Genomic DNA, 22,875 nt, shown 5'->3' on the forward strand with positions numbered 1-22,875 from the left:
AATGCCATAACAATAAGAGTTTAATTTCTCAATTATGTTATATAATATATAGACATTATGATTACTATTATTAACCATATATAATAGGTAAACTATGAACATTGAAATAATTTAGTTAAGAGGAGTAAATATGCATCACTACTAAAAATGATGAGCATCAACATAAACAACGATAATTAAAATATTATTATTCTCAAATTTGTTATTTAGGTTGTTGCTAGGTGTTTCTCTTTTGAATCGTTGATTTTATAGGTATTTGTCTCATCTAGAATACCATGCCCTGGGTACTTGTTTAAGTCCATACAATGCCTTTTTCAACCTCTACACTTCCTCAAGATTTTCTTATAGTTGAAAACCTTTATTTTTTTCTCTGTAAACCTCTTCTTCAAGCTCGTCATTCAAAAAAGTTGATTTTACATTGATCCAGGTGGATGTTGGTGGCCACCCACCTATCCCATTTGGACCCCCACAATTGTCTCTTTCAGTTTTTCTGTTTCCTTAATTATAGCACAGTTTACTATTTTTAGCAGTTTTTCGGGTCCTAAACTTTCGGAGCCGTTTTGAGGCCCTAAACGACGTTTTTTTGGAAATCCACCACCATCAATTTTTCTATCTAAAAATCGTCTTTTCCATCGTAGTCCTCAAAGAGATCTTTCCAACGGGCTATCATGCGCGTCAAATGGAGATAGTACGACCAATTCGCGACCCCGAGAAGTTGATGTACCAACTTACCCAAAAACGGGGCCCACAATTTGGCATTTCATCTTCTAGGGTTAGGTTTTGGAATGTGAAGGGTTTTCCATTGTTTCTCAACAATAAATAAGCCCTCGAGCCTCATTGTAAAACAGTTTTTGGAGAACAGTTCAGAGGCATGTAGCCGACACATCTCTTCTCAGAGATAAGCTACCATCGCCCTCGCTGGGTTATTTCCATTTCTATTTGTAAGCATATTTCAGTATTTTACAGTAATGAAATGAAGTATTATTTCTGCTGCATATTTGTCTTTATGGTTATCTCTGTATTTTATTGCGTTCCTATTTAAATCCGGATCAGTGGTATCAGAGCGGTCTGCTTTTTCTCTGTTTTTCTTTGCATGTCCCCAACGAGGTCGGGATATAAGGAGTTAGGTCTGGAACTGGTCGAACCTTTGCGAGACCAGCCTCGCAAATCTCGACGACCTCCCATGGCGGATGAGAAGAAAAACGAGGGGGCGGGAGATCCTATCAAAATCTTGCTCGAAGAAGCCCTCGAGCGACAAAGGAACGCGATGATGGACAACTTTGCCCAAATCCTTCAGTGGCTACCTAGAGGCGACGCATCGGCTTCCAACAGCTACTCTGGAAATGCCACACCATTTAAGGTACAAATTAATTTTGAAATCCCCATCTTCGAGGGTCAAATAGACGCAGATGCCGTAGATAAATGGTTAAATTTGCTCGATGGGTATTTTTCTGTTCATGGATTTTCAAGTCGGGAAAAGATTGTTTTCGCTCTTCTCAAAGCAGCCCCCCACGTCAAGGATTGGTGGGAAACCTACTGCGAACAGAAGGATGAAAGTACAGGCTCACTGTTTTCAGCCGCACCCACTTGGAATGACTTCTGGGATGCCATCAAGGAGCAGTACTACCCTGTCAAAAGCTATGAGGACAAATACATCAAATGGACCACACTGCGGCAGGGACGAGACCAAGATGTGTCGGAGTTCACAAACATTTTTCATACCCTTCGCACACAATTGGGTATCAAAGATTCTGAGCTGCATCTGGTACTCAAATACCGCGGCTGCCTACACAGATACATCCAGGAAGAGATGGAGTTCTTGAACATCTCCTCACTCGGCACAACATACCGATACGCTGTCAAAATCGAGCAAAAGTTCAAACGGAAGAAGCGAGACTTTGGATCTGCAATTCCAAAGCCCAAAGGACAAAGCCAACGCGGGGTGACCCAAGACAACCCGTCGAAGCCGCAAGAAAAGAACAACACCACGAAGCCAAAGAAGGACACAGGAAAGTGGTGTGAGTTCCACAAGAGTCCCACTCATAACACAAGTGAGTGTCGGACCAAGCAGTCGCTGGTGGCCGAGTTAAAGGCTTCCGAATCAGATGCATGTTCCGACTCTGAGTCAGAACCTGACAAGGGGAATGACAAAGGGAAGCAGATCATTGATGCGGATCCCAGCGCCACTGTTGCTACTACTAAGATCCAAAAAAATGAGCCCGAAGATCCAGAGGAGGGGGAACGTCTTTTCCACTCACAGATGTGGGTGAAGGGTTCGCCGCTGCAATTCATTGTCGACAGTGGCAGCCAAAAGAACCTCATTTTAGCAGAGGTCATGAAGCGGTTGGGCCTACCAACTACACCACACCCACAGCCGTACAGTATTGGTTGGCTTCACGAAGGACGAGATCTCAAAGTTTTCCAGCAGTGCCACCTTCCCTACAGCATCAAGCCCTTCACAGACGAGGTATTGTGTGATGTTACACCTCTGGATGTTTGTGATGTACTATTAGGCCAGCCATACTTGTGGAGGCGACATGCCGTGTATGAGTCAAGGCCTCACGCTGTCATCATTTCTTTGGATAATTCATTATACAGGATACCGGAGGTAGCCCCACCTACCGCCACCTCTTTGATCACTGCTAAGAAAGGCAGCAAGCTCATCTCATAGACTAGGAAATTTATTTTCTGTCTGGTTTGCTCCCAAAGTAAGGGGAAGATCGTTGCTACATCCATGACCCCCGCGAAGGGTTCCTCCACGCAGCAACAACAGGGGGATACAGTCGTGACAGAACACAGGAACACCATCTCCTTACCTGGAGGGGTACCACACAAGTTTCAGGTGGGTGACAAAGTTTGGTTACATTTGCAAAGGGAGCGCCTTACGAGAAACCATCAGAAACTCAGACCACTTCGACATGGTCCTTACACTGTAACAAGGCTACGGGAAACAATGCTTTGAAGCACATCATTCCTCCATTCCTTCGCTTGCACCGAGTGTTCAATGTGGAACGTCACCGACCATGCTCCCCACCATTTCTGGACACATCAGAGATTGTAGAATAGCTCACCAGAGACCCAGCTCTGCAGAAGCTTCCTCATCTTAGGGAGGAACTCAACGTAATGGGGACCATTGCTTCCTAAGGGGGGAGGAATGATCCAGGTGGATTTTGGTGGGCACCCACCTATCCCATTTGGACCCCCACAACTGTCTCTTTCAGTTTTTATGTTTCCTTAATTATAGCACAATTTACTATTTCTAGCAGTTTTTCAGGTCCTAAACTTCCGGAGCCGTTTTGAGGCCCTAAACGAAGTTTTTTGGGAAATCCACCGCCAACGATTTTTCTATCTAAAAATTGTCTTTTCCGTCGTAGTCCTCGGAGAGATCTTTCCAACGGGCTATCATGCGCGTCAAACGGAGATAGTACGACCAATTCGCGACCCTGGGAAGTTGATGTACCAACTTACCCAAAAACAGGGCCCACAATTTGGCGTTTCATCTTCTAGGGTTAGGTTTTGGAATGTGAAGGGTTTTCCATTATTTCTCAACAATAAATAGGCCCTCGAGCCTCATTGTAAGACAGTTTTTGGAGAACAGTTTAGAGGCATGTAGCTACCATCGCCCTATCTGGGTTATTTCCATTTCTATTTGTAAGCATATTTCAGTATTTTACAATAAAATGAAGTATTATTTCCATTGCATATTTGTCTTTATGGTTATCTCTGTATTTTATTGTGTTCCTGTTTAAATCCGGATCATACATCCATCTAATATACTTTAAAATTTTTGAAACAAGAAAAAGCTAGAAACATTCTAATTACCTCTAATCTTGCTATAAGAGAAAAAGTTTCCTCAAAAATAAATTCCTTCAATCTAAGCATAGTCTTTGCATACTAATCTGGCCTTATTTCTCACCACTTATCCATTGTCATTGAATTTGTTCCTAAAGACCCATTTAACGCCAATGACATTTTTATTTAATGGTCTTGGAACCAATTCACAATTATTATTTTTCTTGTCTAATCAAGTTCCTCATTCACGACTTTTATCCAATGCTCATTCTAGCTTGCATGATGAAATTATTTTGGCTGAATCATGGACAACATAGTAATTTGTGCTTCGTTAAAGGTATTACTTAATATTCTTCAAGTTTTTACTCTTTCTTCCTTAATAGAAACAATCTGATTTGTAGGATGATGCTTCTGCTTGTTCTTCTTGTCTTTATTCTTTAAGTTGTCCTGCCTCATCTTCATTGTTGGTCTAATTAGGTGGACACATAAATATTGGTTGCTTGCTTTTGAGAGGTAACTCCTCATCTACCTTTACATCAACATAATCAAATATTTTGCATAGCCTTTTATTCTAACATCTATAACCATTTCTCTTATTAGAATATCAAAAAATATTCCTTCATTAGCTATTGCATTGAATTTACCAAGATTATCATAATTGTTTTTTATATAACACTTGCTGCCAAAGATTTTGAAGTGCTTTATTGTCATTGGTTTTCCATATCATAGTTCATATGAAGTCTTATCCCTATTTGGCTTGAAATGTGATTTATTTAGAATGTGGGTTGTTGTATGAAAATCTTTAGCCCAAAAAGTTTTTGGCATATTTCTTTCATCCATCATTACTCTTACCAATATCCACACTGATCTATTTTTTCTTTCATCCACTCAATTTTATTGCAGGTTGTTAGAAATAGTGAATTATATTTCTATGCCATGTTCTTCAGACAAGTTATTAAACACATTTGATGTGAACTGGCCACACCTGTCCGACCTTACACAATTTAGTTTGCGATCAGTTTGGTTCTTAGATAGGGTTTTGAAGATCTTGAACTTTTCAAATGCCTCCGATTTCTACTACAAAAATGCAATCCACGTAAGTCTTGTATGATCATCAATAATTAACATGAATTATGCTCACCACTGGGATTCTTGGTTCTTTAAGGCCCACATAAATTTGTGTGAACTAGTTATAATGGCTTGATGGATAAAGTTTCATTGGTCTTGAAGGGCACTCCTATTTTCTTTCCAATTTGACATGATTTATGAATTGTGTTGCTTGGCTTGGAAATTTTTGGCAACTCATGTACAACTCCTTTTTTTTTTTAGCTTCACAATATGGTAAAAACTCATGTGTCCCAGTTTTTTGTGCCACAACTTTCACTCATCAAGCTTCACAAAATAATGACTAGTTTTCTTCCTAGAGTATATACAGGTTATTCGAGGTTCTCACACCCTTAGCTATCACTTTTGTTATGTTTTCTAAATCTATCTCATCACCTTTGGAGTGAAGATATCATCATACCCTTGGTCACACATTTGAATTATGCTTAATAGATTGCACTTGAACCCATATAAAAAGAGAAGTTCTAATATTTAATCCTTCCATTATTTAAGCTCATTGTTTCTTTGCCCTTGATGTTGTCTAGGGCACCATTTCCAAAGATGACACTTCCTGTCTTGTTTTCATTTAGTGACAATTTTTTTTTTTTTTTTTTTTTTGTATCACCAGTCATTTGCCTAGAATGTCCATCGTTTACGTACCATCGATTTCCTGGGTTTTGAGCATATAAGACAACTCCATATTCTTCCTTTTTCTTCCTCCAGGTTTTGGGTTCTTCTTATGCTTAGTTAACCTAAGGGGCTGCTATGGAATTGATGGCACTACACTCAACCACTTTATGTCAATCATTATGAATGAAATACCACTCAATATCCTCAAATAAGGGAGAAAATGGATTGTTTTCCTTGAGATTATTTCATTGTGAATTTACAAATCAGATTTATTTGTTTGAATTATAAGGTTTATTACTTACTTTTATTATAAATTCTTTTCCAAAATATGCTATAAGGTATATAGATTTATGCCCAAAATTTTTGCATGGAAAATAGAAATCATTGAAAATATTGTGGTACATGGTAGAAAATTTTCTTCAAGGATATGATCTTCTTGTTATTTAATAGCTTTGTCTCTGATAAGTTGTATTGTTGTTCTTTTGTTGTTGCAAAATTTAAATTGATTGACGTAGTTGTTTGAATGGTTGTTATAAACATTTTCTTTATGTTGTTGCAATCCTTTGGCTATATTGCTCTTAGATCCTTTGATGTCCTCAAATTTCTTAGTGCTTGATTCTATTTCGTATCCTAGAGAAGTTTTTATGAGAGGATATCTCTAAATACTCATAACCTCATATGAATTGTTAGATCCTTCAATAAAATTTATGTTATGGTTCAATTGAGTCTTGGTTTTTCTCTAATTCCATTTAGAGGAAGACTATTTGTTCTTATAGCTTTTCACACTGCTTGACCTTCTCTTTTAATTGTTGCAACAAGGTGTTTTCAATTTTCTTTGCTTCTCTAGCTTAAATTTTAGAAGAAGAAGTGAAGAATCTTCAAATTTATCATTTTCAAAATTTTCTAGCATCTCCTTCTAATTCTTATTATTTTTCCCGAGCCTTTTGATTTTTGCTAGGGCACTTATCAATTCAACTTCTATGTCTACTTTAGCTTATTCTTCATCAACCTCATCTTGATTTTTATCAAGTTTTTCTGGGGCCAAGGGCATAAGGTCCTTCATTGTTTGTTTTTTCTTTCTTAATTAGAGGACTTCTCATCTTCATATTTTGAGGAATTATTTTCCTCTTGTTTATAAAAACTCCTCTTCTTGAACTCTTTTATTTCTTTTGTTTCCCATATTTGTTATTTTCTTTATGGTCATAGTAATTCATTTCTTCCTTATGTGGACATTTTGATGCATAATGACCTACTTTTCCACATTTAAAACATTTGAATGGTAACTTATCATTGTAATTCCTAGATCCTCTCTTTAATATTCTTTCAAACTTTTCTTCTTATTCATCAGATCCAGAACTCTAGTCTTTTAGATCATATTTTCTCTTCTTGGTAGCCTTGGAAGCAACTTCTCTTGATGTAGATTTTTCTTTTGAAGTTTGCATTTCATAGGCTATCAAGGTTATATGCAATTAATCCAATGTCAATGTGTTAAGATCTTAGATCTCCTCAATGGTTAATAATTTGACATCAAATCGAGCTGGAAGAGATCTCAACACCTTTTAAACTATAAAGGAGTCATTCATAGGTTCATAAAGCCCTCTTGTGGTGTTGACTATTTCATCCACTTGAAGGAAGAACTTGGTTATGTCTTCATCCTCTTTTCTTTTTAATGATTCAAACTGACTTCTATAGCCTTGGAGTTTGTATTTCTTAACTTTACTATCACTTTCATAACAACGCATCATCTTATCCCATATATTTTTGGCCATTATGAAAAGCATGAATTTAACCAACTTGGATTAAGGGAAACTGCATTAATGGAATTTTCAACATAAATGTGGCTTCCTAAGGAAAAATAATAAAATAAGAGTTATGAATTTTGGAGGGAAAAGAAGAAAACTACATTTTTTATTTGTATTTTTGGCTTATGTCCTTGTAGGTTTACTGATCCAGACTTAAACAGGAACACAACAAATTACAGAGATAACCATAAACACAGATATGCAGTGGAAATAACACTTCACTTCATTAATGTAAAATACTGAAATATGCTTACAAACAATAATGGAAATAAACCAGCTAGGGGGATGGTAGCTTATCTCTGAGAAGAGATGTGGTGGCTACATGCCTCTGAACTATCTTACAATGAGACTCGAAGGCCTATTTATTGTTGAGAAACAATGGAAAACCATTAACATTCCAAAAGCTAACCCTAGAAGATGAAACACCAAACTGTGGGCCCTGTTTGGGTAAATTGGTACATCAACTTCCCGAGGTTGTAACTTTGGCATACGATCTCCGTTTGACGCGTACAATAGATCGTTATAAAGATCTATCCAAGCACTACCACTTTGAGAGGCTATGTTGCCCCATATTTCCTAAAAAATGTTGTTTAGGGCCTCAAAATGGCTCCGGAAGTTTAGGACCCGAAAAACTGCTAAAAATAGTAAGTTGTGCTATAATTAAGGAAACTGAAAATGCTGAGAGAAATAATGGTGGGGGTCCAGGTGGCCACCAAGATCCAACTGGATCATTCCTCCCCCCTTAGGAAGCAATGGTCCTCATTGCGTTGAGTTCCTCCATGAGATGAGGAAACTTTTGCTGAACTTTGTCCCTGGTGAGCCACTTGCCCTGGTGAAGGAGTTGGCCTGCTTTTACAACTCGATACAGTTGGATATTCTGTTGGCAAGTGTTCTTGATCTGTGTGTCCATGATCCGATCAGTTGCAGCTTGTTCCATGCAATCTGGATTTAATTCTGTGGGTGTGTGCTGTTCTGCAATGTCGGATGTGTCTAACAATGGTGGAAAGTATGGCCGAAGGCGGTCCACATTGAACATTGGGTGTAGGCCAAGGAATGGGGGAATGTTGAGCTTAAATGCATTGTCTCCCACAGCCTTAGTAATGGTGTAAGGAACATATCGGAGTGGTCTCAGTTACCGATAGGCTCCAGTAAGGCGTTCCTTTTGCAAATGCAACCAGACTTTGTTGCCCACCTGAAACTTGTGTGGCACCCGATGTTGATCATGTCACTGCTTGTACTTGGAATTTGATTTCTCCAGAATGTCATGGACCTCCTGGCGAATATGTTGGATGTGCTCAATGAAGCTGGTTGCCTTATTTGTTTCGGATTGGACATGAGTCGAATCTGTGTGAGTAGCTGAAGTGGCATGGCCACATCAATGGGGCATAGTGGCTGGAATCCCAAGCCCACCTGAAAGGGGCTGTGGCCAGTTGAGCTGTGAAGAGCTCGGTTGTAGCTATGCTAAACATAGGGGAGGCTCTCGTCCCATGTGCGTGGATGCTTTGAATTGTACATGCGCAGAATGTGTACAATCATCCGATTGACAACCTTTGTCTGGCCATCAATTTGAGGATGGAAGGCTGTGGACTTAGTGAGTTTGGTGTCCAGCATTGACCAGAGACTGGACCAAAATGTACTGAGTAACCGACTGTCCCGATCTGAGATGATAGACTGTAGGATCCCAAAGTGCACCCACACTCATTCAAAGAAGAGTTTAGCAGTGGCTTCTGCTATGATATTCTTCTTACAAGCCGCCATAATGGCCATCTTCGAGAACCTGTTGACGACCACAAAAACACAATCATTACCATGCTTAGTGGAAGGAAGGCCTGACATGTAATCCATGGAGATGGATTCCTAAGGTCGACTAGGGGTAGGCAACGGGGTATAAAGGCCTTGCTTGTTGATGGTTGGTTTGGCAATGGCACAGGCAGTACATGATCTGATGTCCTTCCCGACATCCTGTCGAAGATTTGGCCAATAGAAATACTTTTGCAGTACTGCCACCATTTTTTCAACCCTGAAATGCCTAGCAGCCCAACTGTAGTGTGCTTCCCAAATCATCTTGGCACGCTCGCTTGAAGGAACACAAAGGTGACCTAGGTGGCATAACAGGGCATCCTGGAGGTGAAAATCTGGAACATGCCGACCCCCCAGGAGTGTTTGGTATGTGTGGCCAAATTCTGGGTCGCTTTTGTAGAGAAGTGGCCAATCAGAAGTCTCGTGCCCACAAGAGTTGAGCACGGTGGTTAACGCCATGATCGGTGCTCAACTGAGGCAATCTACAACATTATTGGTGCTGTCCTTCTTATACTTGATATTCAAATGGAACTGTTGCAAATATGTAGGCCACTTCTGATGGCGATCATTATGCAATTTCCCTTGGGTCTGTATGAACTGCAGGGGTCGGTGGTCTGTGTGGATGACCGTTTCCTTCCCCAAAATGTAATTCTTCCATTTTTGGCAGGCCTGCACAATGGATTACATCTCTTTATCATAAGTGGGATACTTCCGGACTGTGTCTGAAAGTGTTACACTGTGATATGCCACTGGATGCCCGTGCTAAGTAAGGACTGCCCCAATAGTATAGTCAGAGGCATATGTCTCGACCTCAAATGGTTGTTGTAAATATGGTAACGCGAGCACTGGTGCCTTGCAGAGGCGATCTTTCAACTCTATGAATGTCTTCTGTTGAGATTCAGACCAAAAGAATTTCGCTTTCGATCCTCCCTTGGTGACTTGACTCAAGGGCCAAGTGATATGAGAAAACCCCAACACGAACCTGGGGTAGAAGTTGGCAAGACCTAGAAAGCTGTGGAGCTCTGTCAGAGTGGTTGGAGATGGCCAATCCCGAATGAATTGGATCTTGGCTGGATCCACATGCACACCCTATTCATCAATAATGTATCCCAGATACTGAACTTGGATCATGCCAAAAGTGCATTTCTCCAAATTGGCACATAGCTTGTGTTGCCGCAGTGTTTGAAGAACCTGTCGGATGTGGTGGAGATGCTCTTCCCAACTCTGGCTGAAGATCCGAATGTAATCCAAGTATACCACTACAAATGAGTTGGTGAATGGCCACAAGATGTCATCCATTAGCCTCATGAAGGTTGCAGGAGCATTCGTCAATCCGAAAGGCATAACCAACCATTCGAAGAGGCCCTCCTTGGCTTTGAAGGCAATCTTCCACACATCAGAGGGTTCGATTGGTACCTGGTGATATCTTGACTTCAGATCGATATTGCTAAAATATTTTGCCCCCTTTAGTTGGTCCAAGAGGTCATCAATCTGCGGGATCAGGTACCTATTATGGACAATGATCTTATTCAGCGCCCGATAGTCAATACAGAGTTTCCAATTCCCATTCTTCTTCTGTACCAACACGATCGGGCTCCCAAAAGGCGATGAACTCGGACGGATGTGACCTTTCTGTAGCAGCTCCTGAATCTGCCTCTTGATTTCATTGTTCTCCAGAATGGAGCGCCGATAAATTGGTCCATTGGGTAGCGGCGCACCTGGGGTCAGATCGATGGAGTGCTTGACCTGATAGTGCAGATGAACCCCTGCGGGGGAGGTGAAGATTTCCTCGTACTCCTTCACGACCTTATCCATCTGTAATTGTCGTGCGGAGGGGTCCTGTCTGGAGGCCGTGGCCACCATCTTTTTCTTTCCTTGAGGGCATATCATCAGGAAAACAAATTTCCCAGTCTTGGAAATGAGCTTACTGCATTGTTTTGCAGTAAACAAAGAGATGGCGGTAGGTGGTGCTACCTCTGGTATCCTGTACAACTTTCCCCAATGTAATAATAACAGCACGGGGCCTTGATTCATACACAACATGTTGCTTCCACAAGTATGGTTGTCCTAATAATACATCACAAACTTCAAGGGGAGCAATGTCACACAATACCTCATCCATGAAGGGCTTGATGTTGTACGGAAGGCGACACTGCTGGCTCACGCGAAGATCCCGTCCTTGGTGAAGCCACCCGATGGTGTATGGTTGTGGATGTGCTGTGGTCGGTAAGCCTAACCGCTTCACGACCTCTGTCGAAATGAGGTTCTTTTGGCTCCCGCTATCGACAATGAACTGTAGTGGGGAGCCCTTTACCCACATCTGGGAGTGGAAGAGACTCTCCTCCTCCTCTGGATCTTCGGGTTCATTTTTCTGGATCTTTGCGGTAGCAATAGTGGCGTTGGGATCCGCGTCAATGATCTGCTTCCCTTTTTCATTCCCCTTGTTAGGTTCTAACTCAGAGTTGGAACATGCATCTGATTCTGGAACCTTTAGCTTAGCCACCAGTGACTGCTTGGCTCGACACTCACTGGTGTTGTGAGTGGAGCTCTTATGGAACTCACACCATTTTCCCATGTGCTTTTTCATCTTCACGACGTTGTTCTTTGCTTGTAGCTTTGGGGGGTTGTCTTAGGCTGCCCCACCTTGGCTTTGTCCTTTGTTCTGTGTTTTAGGGGCACCTTTCCCTTACTTCAGATTTGCAGATCCAAAGTCTCGCTTCTTTTGTTTAAACTTCTGCTCGACCTTGATGGCATATCGGTATGCTGTGCCGAGCAAGGAGATGTTCAGGAATTGTATTTATTCCTGGATGTACTTGTGCAGGTAGCCGCGGTATTTGAGTATCAAATGCTGCTTCGTATCATTGATACCCAACTTTGTGCGAAGGGTATGGAAAATATTGGTGAACTCTGGCACGTCTTGATCCCTTCCCTGCTGCAGCGTGGTCCATTTTATGTATTCATCCTCATAGCTTCCGACAGGGTAGTACTGCTCCTTGATGGCATCCCGGAATGAATTCCAGGTGGGTGCGGCTGAAAATAGTGAGCTGGTATTTTCATCCTTCTACTCGCAGTAGGTTTCCCACCAGTCGTTGACGTGGGGGGCTGCTTTGAGAAGAGCGAAAACAATCTTTTCCCGACTAGAAAATTCATGAATAGAAAAATAACCCTCCAGCAGATTTAACCATTTATCTATGGCATCTGCGTCTATCTGACCTTCAAATATGGGGATTTCAAAATTAACTTGTACCTTAAAGGGCGTGGCGTTTCTAGAGTAGCTGCTGGAAGTCGATGCATCGCTTCTAGGTAGCCGATGAAGGGTTTGGGAAAAACTGTCCATCATCGTGTTCCGTTGTCGCTCGAGGGCTTCTTTGAGCAAGATTTTGATAGGATCTCCTGCCCCCTCGTCTTTCTTCTCATCCGCCATAGGAGGCCGTCGAGATTTGAAAGGCTAGTCTCGCAAAGGTTCGACCAGTTCAAGCCCTAACTCCTTATATCCCGACCTCGTTGGGGACATGCAAAGAAAAATAGAGAAAAAGCAGACCGCTCTGATACCACTGATCCAGACTTAAACAGGAACGCAAAAAATTACAGAGATAACCATAAACATAGATATGCAGCGGAAATAACACTTCACTTCATTAATGTAAAATACTGAAATATGCTTACAAACAGTAATGGAAATAAACCAGCTAGGGCAATGGTAGCTTATCTCTGAGAAGAGATGTGGTGGCTACATGCCTCTGAACTGTCTTACAATGAGGCTCGAAGGCCTATTTATTGTTGAGAAACAATGGAAAACCCTTAACATTCCAAAACCTAACCCTAGAAGATGAAACGCCAAACTGTGGGCCCCGTTTGGGTAAATTGGTACATCAACTTCCCGAGGTCGTAACTTTGGCATACGATCTCTGTTTGATGCGTACAATAGCTCGTTAGAAAGATCTATCTGAGCACTACCACTTTGGGAGGCAACACCAATCCATGGACCCATGTTGCCCCAGATTTCCCAAAAAATGTCGTTTAGGACCTCAAAACGGCTCCAGAAGTTCAGGACCCGAAAAACTGCTAAAAATAGTAAGTTGTGCTACAATTAAGGAAACTGAAAATGCTAAGAGAAACAATGGTGGGGGTCCAGGTGGACTTGGCAGGTGGCCACCAAGATCCACCTGGATCATTTACTCAAATTTTAGGTGTAGACACTCGTTGGATGCAGAATTAAATTCCACATCCAACAAGTCCCCATTATGAATACTTTTGAGAAGAACCACATCCATAAAAAAATGCACTCATTAGATGTGGAATTTAATTCTACATCAAACGAGTTCCTAAACCTGAAATTTAAGTAAACTTATAAGGAGAAAAGCCAAAAATATAATTAAAAAATGTAGTTTTCCTTTTTTTCCCTCCAAAATATTTACATGTACCTCTCTTTTAATTTAAAGGATTTTGTTTATTTATATATTATGATATGTAAATTTCACGGGCACTTTTAGGCTTAAATTTATTCTAATGCTTAGGATTACATTCATGGCTTTAGCATTGTAAGTGAACTCAAACTTATCATCTTTAATAACCAATACCTTTGTGTTTTCATAGCCATTTTGTACTATGTCCCAAACATCTACACCAAGAGACATTAAATATGTTCTCATTTGTACCTTCCAAAATACATATTTTTTCTCATGAATAGGGGGGATTTGTTGGTGGAGTTTCCATCTCAGCAGTCATTATTTTGGACCTATATCTAAATTGTTAGAATGTTGCTAAAAGAATTAGATTGGATACCAATTTTTAGAAACTAGGATAATACTGAGAGGGGGTGAATCAATATTATACCAATTTTAACAATTATAAAAAATATCCAATATTCCAATTCATTAAGGAATCAATTATATAAGCAACACATAAAAACACATACAGACATCATATGTACATGGAAACCCATAAAGGGAGAGAATGATAAAATTTACACTTGGATATTGTTATTACATCAACTTTTATGGCTCCAACCAGAAGGAGACACCCATCCCCTGAATTTACAAGCACCTACTTGAAGGAAGCACCAACTCTCTGATCTTTACAACATCCGACCTCAAGGAAAAACCAACTCCCTAATGTACATGAACCAACCTATTTAAGATTTTTACACGAACCAATCTTCTTTACCTAGAAGATACCCATTTCATAATATTTTCAAACTAAAATCCATAGGCAATCTTGTCTATACAACTTTGTTTTTTACTACTTCTCTATTTTGTAATTTATTTCTTATTCTAAATCCTTAGGATGAATCCATATAAATTATATGAATTCTTCTGCTAACACACATCCTCCATAGACTTCATTCCACAATATTACTTTGGTCCGTTACACCACAAAAAGCCTACATAAAACTATTTTCTACAAAAATCATTGGTAATGAAATACATCTCAAACTTCCAATCTCCTTGGATTATTCATACTCTATCAGATTGATCAACCAAGGTTAGGTGCACAATCATCCAAACAACTTGTATTTTTATTTTATTTTTCCTTACTGGAAATATGATCTGGATGACCTAAATGCGACTTGGATCAATGGATCCTTGGCTCCTTGGGGCTGAGGTTTAGCTGCATGAGACCATATGCTATGACCATCTTAAAAAATTCTAGAAAATCCAAATCTAGGTCTAGCTAACCGAGTTGGATCACTAGGCATTTAGATTCTTTACAACCCAAATTACAAACTTCAGGAAGCATGGGCTTATAATTGTACATAAGATCAAGTGTTAGGACCATGGGCTTAAATAACTAAATAGAGTGTATGTGATATGGCTCCATCAGGATATGTTAACACTCTTGAATCCCTTAATTAAGTTGGATAGCTCTTTAATCGAAATCGTGGCCAGCAATGGAACCTTAATCTCTTGAACTTTGACCTCAATCCAATATTAGGGTATTTTTTTTTTTACTTGCACCCATCATCTCTCGAATTCTTAGATAGCTAAATGACTTTTCTCTTAGAAATATGACCAACTATGAAATCCCAATTTCTTGATCCTTGATCACAATCCAGTATGCAATTTTTTTATTTTTATTTTTTGATCAAATTTGTATGCACTCATCATCTCCTAGATTATCAGGTAGGCAGATAGTTTTCACATGGAACCATGACCATTGATGGAAATTTTCCATAAAAATTTGTTGAATCTAGATCCAAACCTTTAGTCATTAATGTGTACTCCTTATATTTCTTATGAACCATAGATATTTGGATGTCCAACCTCATTTCCAATTTAATATAGATTTGGTCCAAAATAAAACGTACAAACTAATGAACTATTGCAATCCCAGATCATCGAATAATTAGATAACTAGGGATGTTGGGCCTTCTATTATTTTTAGTTTTAATTTCTTTTTCACAACTAATTCATCCAAAGGATAAATACACTGAAAATTTTGAAATCCAGGTATAGACCCAACTATACAAGACTGACTATCAAACCCAGGTATAGATCCAACTATAGAGCTAGATGACCTAGAAATGATAAGACTAACAACACAATAAATCCTCGCAATAAGAATCCAAATAGACAACAAGGGAATGTTTGAAGAAAAATGAAACCCCCCCTTATATCTAAAAGGCAAGCGAATTGAACCCCACTACCACCTTTCTAACAATAAATCCAAGCAAAAAGTAAATTTATATTGATAGAACTAGCAACAAAACCCCTTTGAGCAAGTATAGTTTTAATCTATGACACAATTGTATAGCTAAAAATCGTGATATGAGTTAGAATTACCATGGAAAGGATGAGACGTAGCTTTTGCTTGCGGGTAGTTTTGGTTGGCTGATAAGTTGAAGAAAATAAGAATAAGTATAATGCCTTGATGACAAGACCGAATTGGCAAACTTGGTTTCACCCCCGGATTGATGTCCCTTTTCCACCAGGTATACATTCTTGCTTGTTCACAATGATCTTTCTCTAGAATTGACTCTCCACATATCCCACCACTTCGAGGTTCCAAGGAAAAACCATTGGTCTACTCGCAGAGGTAGGGGATCGAGGAACTCCCTAACCAACAGTCCAAAAAATCTTTCCTCGCATCCCTCAATAGTACAATTTAGCCTCCCCAGGAAGTTTCCAAATCATTTTAGTTCGCATGTGATTGCATGCCTGGGTAGCCACCCCACTCCTGAATTCAATGCTTAGCACAATGGCAGTTGCTAGGGTGGTGAGCACAAATGCCTATACCACCACTATTGTCATGTTACACCCCATCAAGAAATAAAATATGTTAAATTAATTTAAGTATAAATATTTATGTTTTGTTTAATTTGTAAGTTATATATTAATATAGATTCCTGAAGTTGACATTTTCTTCACAATCGTGCTCATTTGCAATTATTGATTGGTCAGTTTCGCTGATAGAAATCCAACATTATTTATGGTTTTGAAAATTAATGTGAGGCCTTTTAAATCTCTTGACACATCAAACCATGACGTCTTTTGTATGCATGAACTTGATAATTAACAATTGTTCCCTCATAATGAATTGTTTCTATGGACTCAAAAATAGTAGTTGCTTGAAATTCATGTACTGGACGTTATCTTTATTAAAAAAAAATTGTATCTGAAAATCAACTTATTTTTTAAATATACTTGTCACATCATCTATATGTCATGCAGAAAGCAATAATTAATACATTTTTAAAAACTTCTATTGACATGGTGATCAAGTTGAGAAAACACATGAGTATATCATTTGTTTTGTCACTTGAGTAAAATGATGAATATAGATAAACTGTGATTGGTGGTTATATATTTTTACCTTAGGAATGTATTGAAATGGTGGAAAAGGGATGTGCATGCAACATCCATGAAACTCAGATCACGCTATGGTGTGTTTGTTTTTTCTACCAGTTAACTCAGCGTTGCAACTATCGATCAATAAAACACAACGAAGTATCTAGTTAATCATTAAATTCTTGCTACAAATACATCATCTGTAATGTACAATTTGGAACAGAAAGCAATCTGTGAAGACATAATTACTGTTGGATCCAAAATAAAATTTGGTTTCTTGGAATAAGAGTCTCATACCCTTAAATGTGAATTAAATACATTTAAATATTTTTGGAAAATACAAAATTCATATTTATAATTTAAACCCACCAATAAATTGTTATTTTTTTATTTTTATTTTTATTTTTGTTAATAAGAGAATAGATTCCTATATACAATATCTATGGTAACTCTAATAATAAAATGATTGGTTGATATTTCTAGTGAAGATTGCATCATTTATTTTAAAGGTAAAAGAGATTTAAATTTTTTAATTAAAAAGTTTATATGAGTAATTATTAATTCTTAATTGTATGGGAGTTAGTTTGGGGAGAAATTAAATAATATTAGTGATAATATCTCATTGGTGGGTATATTGTTCTTCCATCCAAGATTAGAGTTGGTTGAAAAGTCAATAACTTTGCAATCATAAATTAATCTTTGAGAATATAATAACTAAATATATTCATAAAATCTTATATAAATAAATATATTTAGCTATTAATATTGTTGTATAGATATTATTATAATGCGTACATTAATGTGTATAATATTGCCTTATTGTCTTTTATATTTATTTTGTTGGCTTTTAATTTTAATTTTTTAATTTCTAAATTTTTCCATATTTTCAACTTAGTAGTAGCCTCTATGAGGTCCCTATACTACTAGTGTAACCCCTTAGTGTTATTAGTGCAACCCCCTTATTATATTTTTGTGCCCATGTAGTACCCATGTTGTTATTATTGTGCCCCATAGAAGCCCACTATTGTTATTGTTGTGCCCTTACATTATTATTGTTATGTCGGCTCTGATTATATTATGACCCCTTAGACTCCTATATATAGAAAGGAGGTCTTGTCATTTGTGTCATCCAAGAATTGTTCATTTGTGTGATGTAAAGGAGGTTTCCTCCATGAAGAGGATAATTTTGAAGTCGTTGATCTATCTTTTTGTGAGCTGGTTTCATAACATTTGGTATTTTGGATTCTAGGGTTTCGCTGCTCCAAATAGGTCATCATGGAATTTTCTATATAACTTTTTTCTACCAAGCTTCAAAAGCTAGAAACAAAACCCATCTGATAAAAAATCGTTCTGAACCTCGGGTTCAAATTTCAGATCTTGTCTTGCTATATTTTAGGATATATGATCTAAGGAAGTTAGGGTTTTTACAAGCTCCAGAACTCCATCTCAAACAGGTCGTTGTGGAATTTTCGCTATAATTTGTTTTCTACGAAGTTTCAAACTCTAAAATTAAAACCCATTTGGGTGAAATCGTGGTGAAGCTCGGGCCCAAATTTCAAATCTTGTTTCACTACATTTTCGGAGATACAGTCCAAGACATTTAGGGTTTTTGCAGGCTCCCGAATTACATCCCAAATAGGTGACCTGGGGAAAATCATCATAACTTTCTCTCTGAGCATCAGATTGAAATTTCGTAAGAATATACAAAAATAGGATAGTCTTTAATTTTATGTATATTTCTTTCAGGCCCGAAGGTTGAAAGAGTAACATGTGGCACTTCGTACCAGTTCACTCTACTTAAAAAGTATATAAGAATGTCATATTGGGAGATTGCGCATAACTATTTCTTGGAGAATCCAATTTCGATCAGATTGGTGGCCTTGGAAATAGGACGCAGAGGGCTACCCCATGTCACAATTTCAGACCTTGGAGATATGAAATTTTAGAGATACAATAGATTCAAGATCGAGCTGCTAAAAACAAGAAAAAGAATGACTCGAATCAAGAAAATAGAAACACCTAGTAAGAAAAATTGGATGGAGGATTTGAACAATGCGATCGAAGCTAAGATAAATATTTTTATATGTGCCATGGAATTTAATATTGATGGTAGAGAAGCAGATTTGAAGAAAGACATGGAAGGTTTGAAGGAAGGTGGGAGAAAACTGCTACAAGAAAGGCCTCCTAATGACGAAAAGGTAGTAGAGGAAACTCATGATGAGAAAAAAATAAATGTTAATCATGATTTCATAGAATCTAATTTTGGATTGAAGACCCACCATATTCCAAAGATAGATATGAGGAATTTTGATGGCAAGGATCCCATAACATGGATACTATAGATGGAGAAATATTTTGATCTACATGATGTGGAACTGCTACTGTCACACAGAATGAGTCGATCTTGCAGACAAGATAGACCTTCCTAGAATCTAATGATATCTAGTGACAAGCAAGCCAATCAAAAATATCTTTCTCTAAATATGCGTTTATAAACAAAGGCAAACAAGTGTTTAGGCCTACCTTGGGTCCAATGCAAGTTTGTGGAAGCCTCGCTCCTTTGATCCAAATGAGCTCCCTTGTTGCGAATTTGCAAACGCAAACAAGCAAACAAATTAAATAGCACCTGAAAATCCAATATCATAAAACATACTTAACATGAAGATCAAGGAATTCATCAAACAAATGACATAGGACAATTTGTTTAGAAAAATGAATCTGATTGTATTAATTCAAATGAAAGAAGAACTTTACAACCTGTGCCTTGATGCTGTACAAGCTCCTCCCAGGGTCCAACAAGAAGTCTCCTCTACTTTGACAAGTTTCACTCTCTTCCCAATGAAGCCAAAAAGGTATGTGATCTCTCCTCTCAAGCTTAACTAGGAAGTCTCAATTCCACCAGCATTTACCCTAAAAAATGTTCAGCTTCTAACCTCTCTAGCAACCAGCCCAATGCCTTAATTTATAGTGCAATGGAGGGAAGTTACTAGGTCCTCCTTCAAAGGGATAAAGCCCTCATTCAAAGGATAGCTCCTCTCATCAAGGGATTAGCTCCTTCTCTTTTGAGATGCATGAACCACCTAAGAGCGACCAATCCACGTCAAAATTCCTTCTAGAATCATCTAGAATTAACTCAAAGTGAGTTTTTTATAATAAACTTGCGCCTTTTTGACTTTCACAGGGGTCCACTCCCACTCCTTTAGGGACAGAGCGGGCAAGTCCGCAGCTTTTGTGAACAGGGGGTGCGGGACCATAGGCAACAGTGAGAGAAAGTGCGGAACCAGAGCTTTGTTGATTTTCAATGTCTTTCTCTCATTTTCAAAGCTTGACTTGAAGAGCTGAGGTATGAGACTTGCTTAGGAGGACAGTATAAGTGATGATAGACCCATACTGACTGCAAATAATCATGGTGACAATATTTTTGTGTAACAGATTGCCCCCTAAAGTGCGAAGTTTGTAGTAGATGAGGATTTCATTTATCATTTAAGAAGAGTGAAGTACTTTATCATTTCGAGGATCATCTTGTGGAGAGCCCGGTCAGAACCTGTAAAAACATTCAATGCAAGATATATATATGAGATCATATCATCGCTGAGGTAGGCATTCCCATACTCAGATCAAAACTGACTTAGAAAACTAACTACTGCTCTGATATAGGAATGATCTTGTAATACATCACAAGTATAGACTCTTGTGGACACAGTATGGACGCAGCCATCTGTTCACAGTATGGAGCATGGAGAGTTCATAGTTGTTCAAGCTTGGAGTTCACTGGTCCGTGTTATTTAAAAGTTGAGCTAGGAGAGGTGAATATAGTAAAGTAGAGTTGCGTGGTGGAAGCTTGGCGCAGGGAAGTATGAGCCAAGCAGACTGTGTTGTTTGAATTCAAACCACACTTCATGCCCAACTTTCCTCGGCCCCTCTTGGATATGTCAGCTATCGATTTCGGGTGTGTTCTATGCTTGTTGAAACTAGCAAGTGATTAAGCATGGAATATTGGAGCTGACTGGATTTGTGAAGACCTGGAGTCGGGTTGAAGATTGTTAGAAGGGTGTATCGGTGTTGTGTAGTGTTGCGAAGACCAATCGAATGTGTTGTGTGTTTCCCATCGCTAGACACCCTCAAAATTCAAAACAAGCATAAAATAGAAGCTGATGCCTTAGCCATCTTTTTCCCAAAATGTAGAAAGAAACATGCTTTAAGAGAATGTCCCTTAGCTGCAAAAGTTGTAGAAACATGTATGATTTGCTTGGAAAGTCATGAGACCAAGGATTGTCCTTCAATCCCAGGTCTTAAAGCTGTCTTTCAAGAGGAAGTAGTTCCAAATTCTGTAGAATCTCTTTGCTTTGTTTCGAGAAGACCTTGGAAAGGGCAACAAAATCAAGGATTTAACAATCCAATGAATTTTCAGCCCTCACCAAATTGGAATTCTTGGCAACAATCTTGGCCCCAACCTCAAAATCAGTATCAATCTCAATCATGGGCACAAGGGGTACAAAATCCTTATGGGAGATTTGCTCAATATTATCAATATCCTCCATCTTATCAGGGCTATCCTCCCCCACAAAACCAACAACAAAATCCACAACCACAACTTCCAAATCAAAGCCCTCAACTTTCATTACCATTTCCACAACAACAACCTCCTCAACAAAATCAAAATCCTCAACTCTTGCTTCCATTTCAACAGAAGCCAAATCAACTACCAGCCCAACCATTACCAAATCCCAACAACAAGAACCCTCAGAATGCTTACATGGTAGAAGGACAACCATTTCCTACCTACATGATTGTTCCTCTAGATCTTAATGATGTTCAACTTAGATCTGGTAGGATTTTAGAAAAGGAAGAACCTTCTATAGATATTCAAGAGCAAGATGCTTCTAAGGAGGATTCTCTGAAAGTCAATAAAAGTTTTGAAGAAACATCCCTTCAAAACCCAACCATTCAAAAAAAAAAAAAGAGTCAATCCACACAATTCCTATAGTTGAGCAACATGTATCTACATCCACACCTCCTTTTCCTGAGAGATTACAAATTGACAGGGGGGTGAAAAACAAATCTTGTTGCCTGACTATGATTTCCCAGATGAATTAAAAAATGTCTGTATCAAGATTCCCTTGCTACAAACCATTAGAGAAATTCATATTCTAGCAAAAACAATAAAGGAGTTGAGTATCAAAAGACCAGGTAGGAAACCAAGAGACACAAGAATCCACCTGGTAGGAAAATAGTAGATATCATGATGGGAAAGATTACCATGCAGAAATATGTGGATCCAAGAAGTCTAATTTTCAAGACACACATAAATGGAATAAAAATTCCAAATATATTGATTGACTTAGGGGCTGCTATAAACATTATGAGTAGATAGACTATTGAACAGCTTAAACTTCCTAATCTTCTTTTCACACCTACCTTGCTGCAACTTGCAGATAGATTAGTAATCAAACCAGATGGTGTACTAGAAGATATTTCGGTCTCCTTGGATTCTTGGGAATATCCGGTGGATTTCATGATTTTGACTCCCAAGAATAATCTAGGAGGACACCCACTCATCTTAGGAAGACCTTGGCTAGCCACAACTGATGCTTTTATTAGTTGTAGATTTGGTGGCATGTACATTTATGATGGTAGTTCAACAAAGAAATTTACTTTGTATCCTCTAGCAAAAGCAATTACAGAAGTAGGAGACAATGAATGGGTCGATGATGAAGATGCTATACAACCTGTCTTTACTCTCTAGGAAGTTAGTGAGGATAGTCAAATCCTGAACACATTAGAAAATTTTGAAACATCTTCAGAATATGATCACACACAATTTTAGTTAGATTCTTATATTGAATACTTGTCATCAAGGCAAATGTCTCTCTACTCTATGGAAGAGTTTGGCAGTTCTGCAGTTGAAATTTTTCCAGGTAGAATATTGAACATTAACAAAAACTTGGAAAAGTTACAAC

Source organism: Pinus tabuliformis, chromosome 8 (genome assembly GCF_031772625.1).
Source record: "Pinus tabuliformis cultivar Carrire ecotype Pingquan chromosome 8, CPIR1, whole genome shotgun sequence".
NCBI lineage: Eukaryota > Viridiplantae > Streptophyta > Pinopsida > Pinales > Pinaceae > Pinus > Pinus tabuliformis.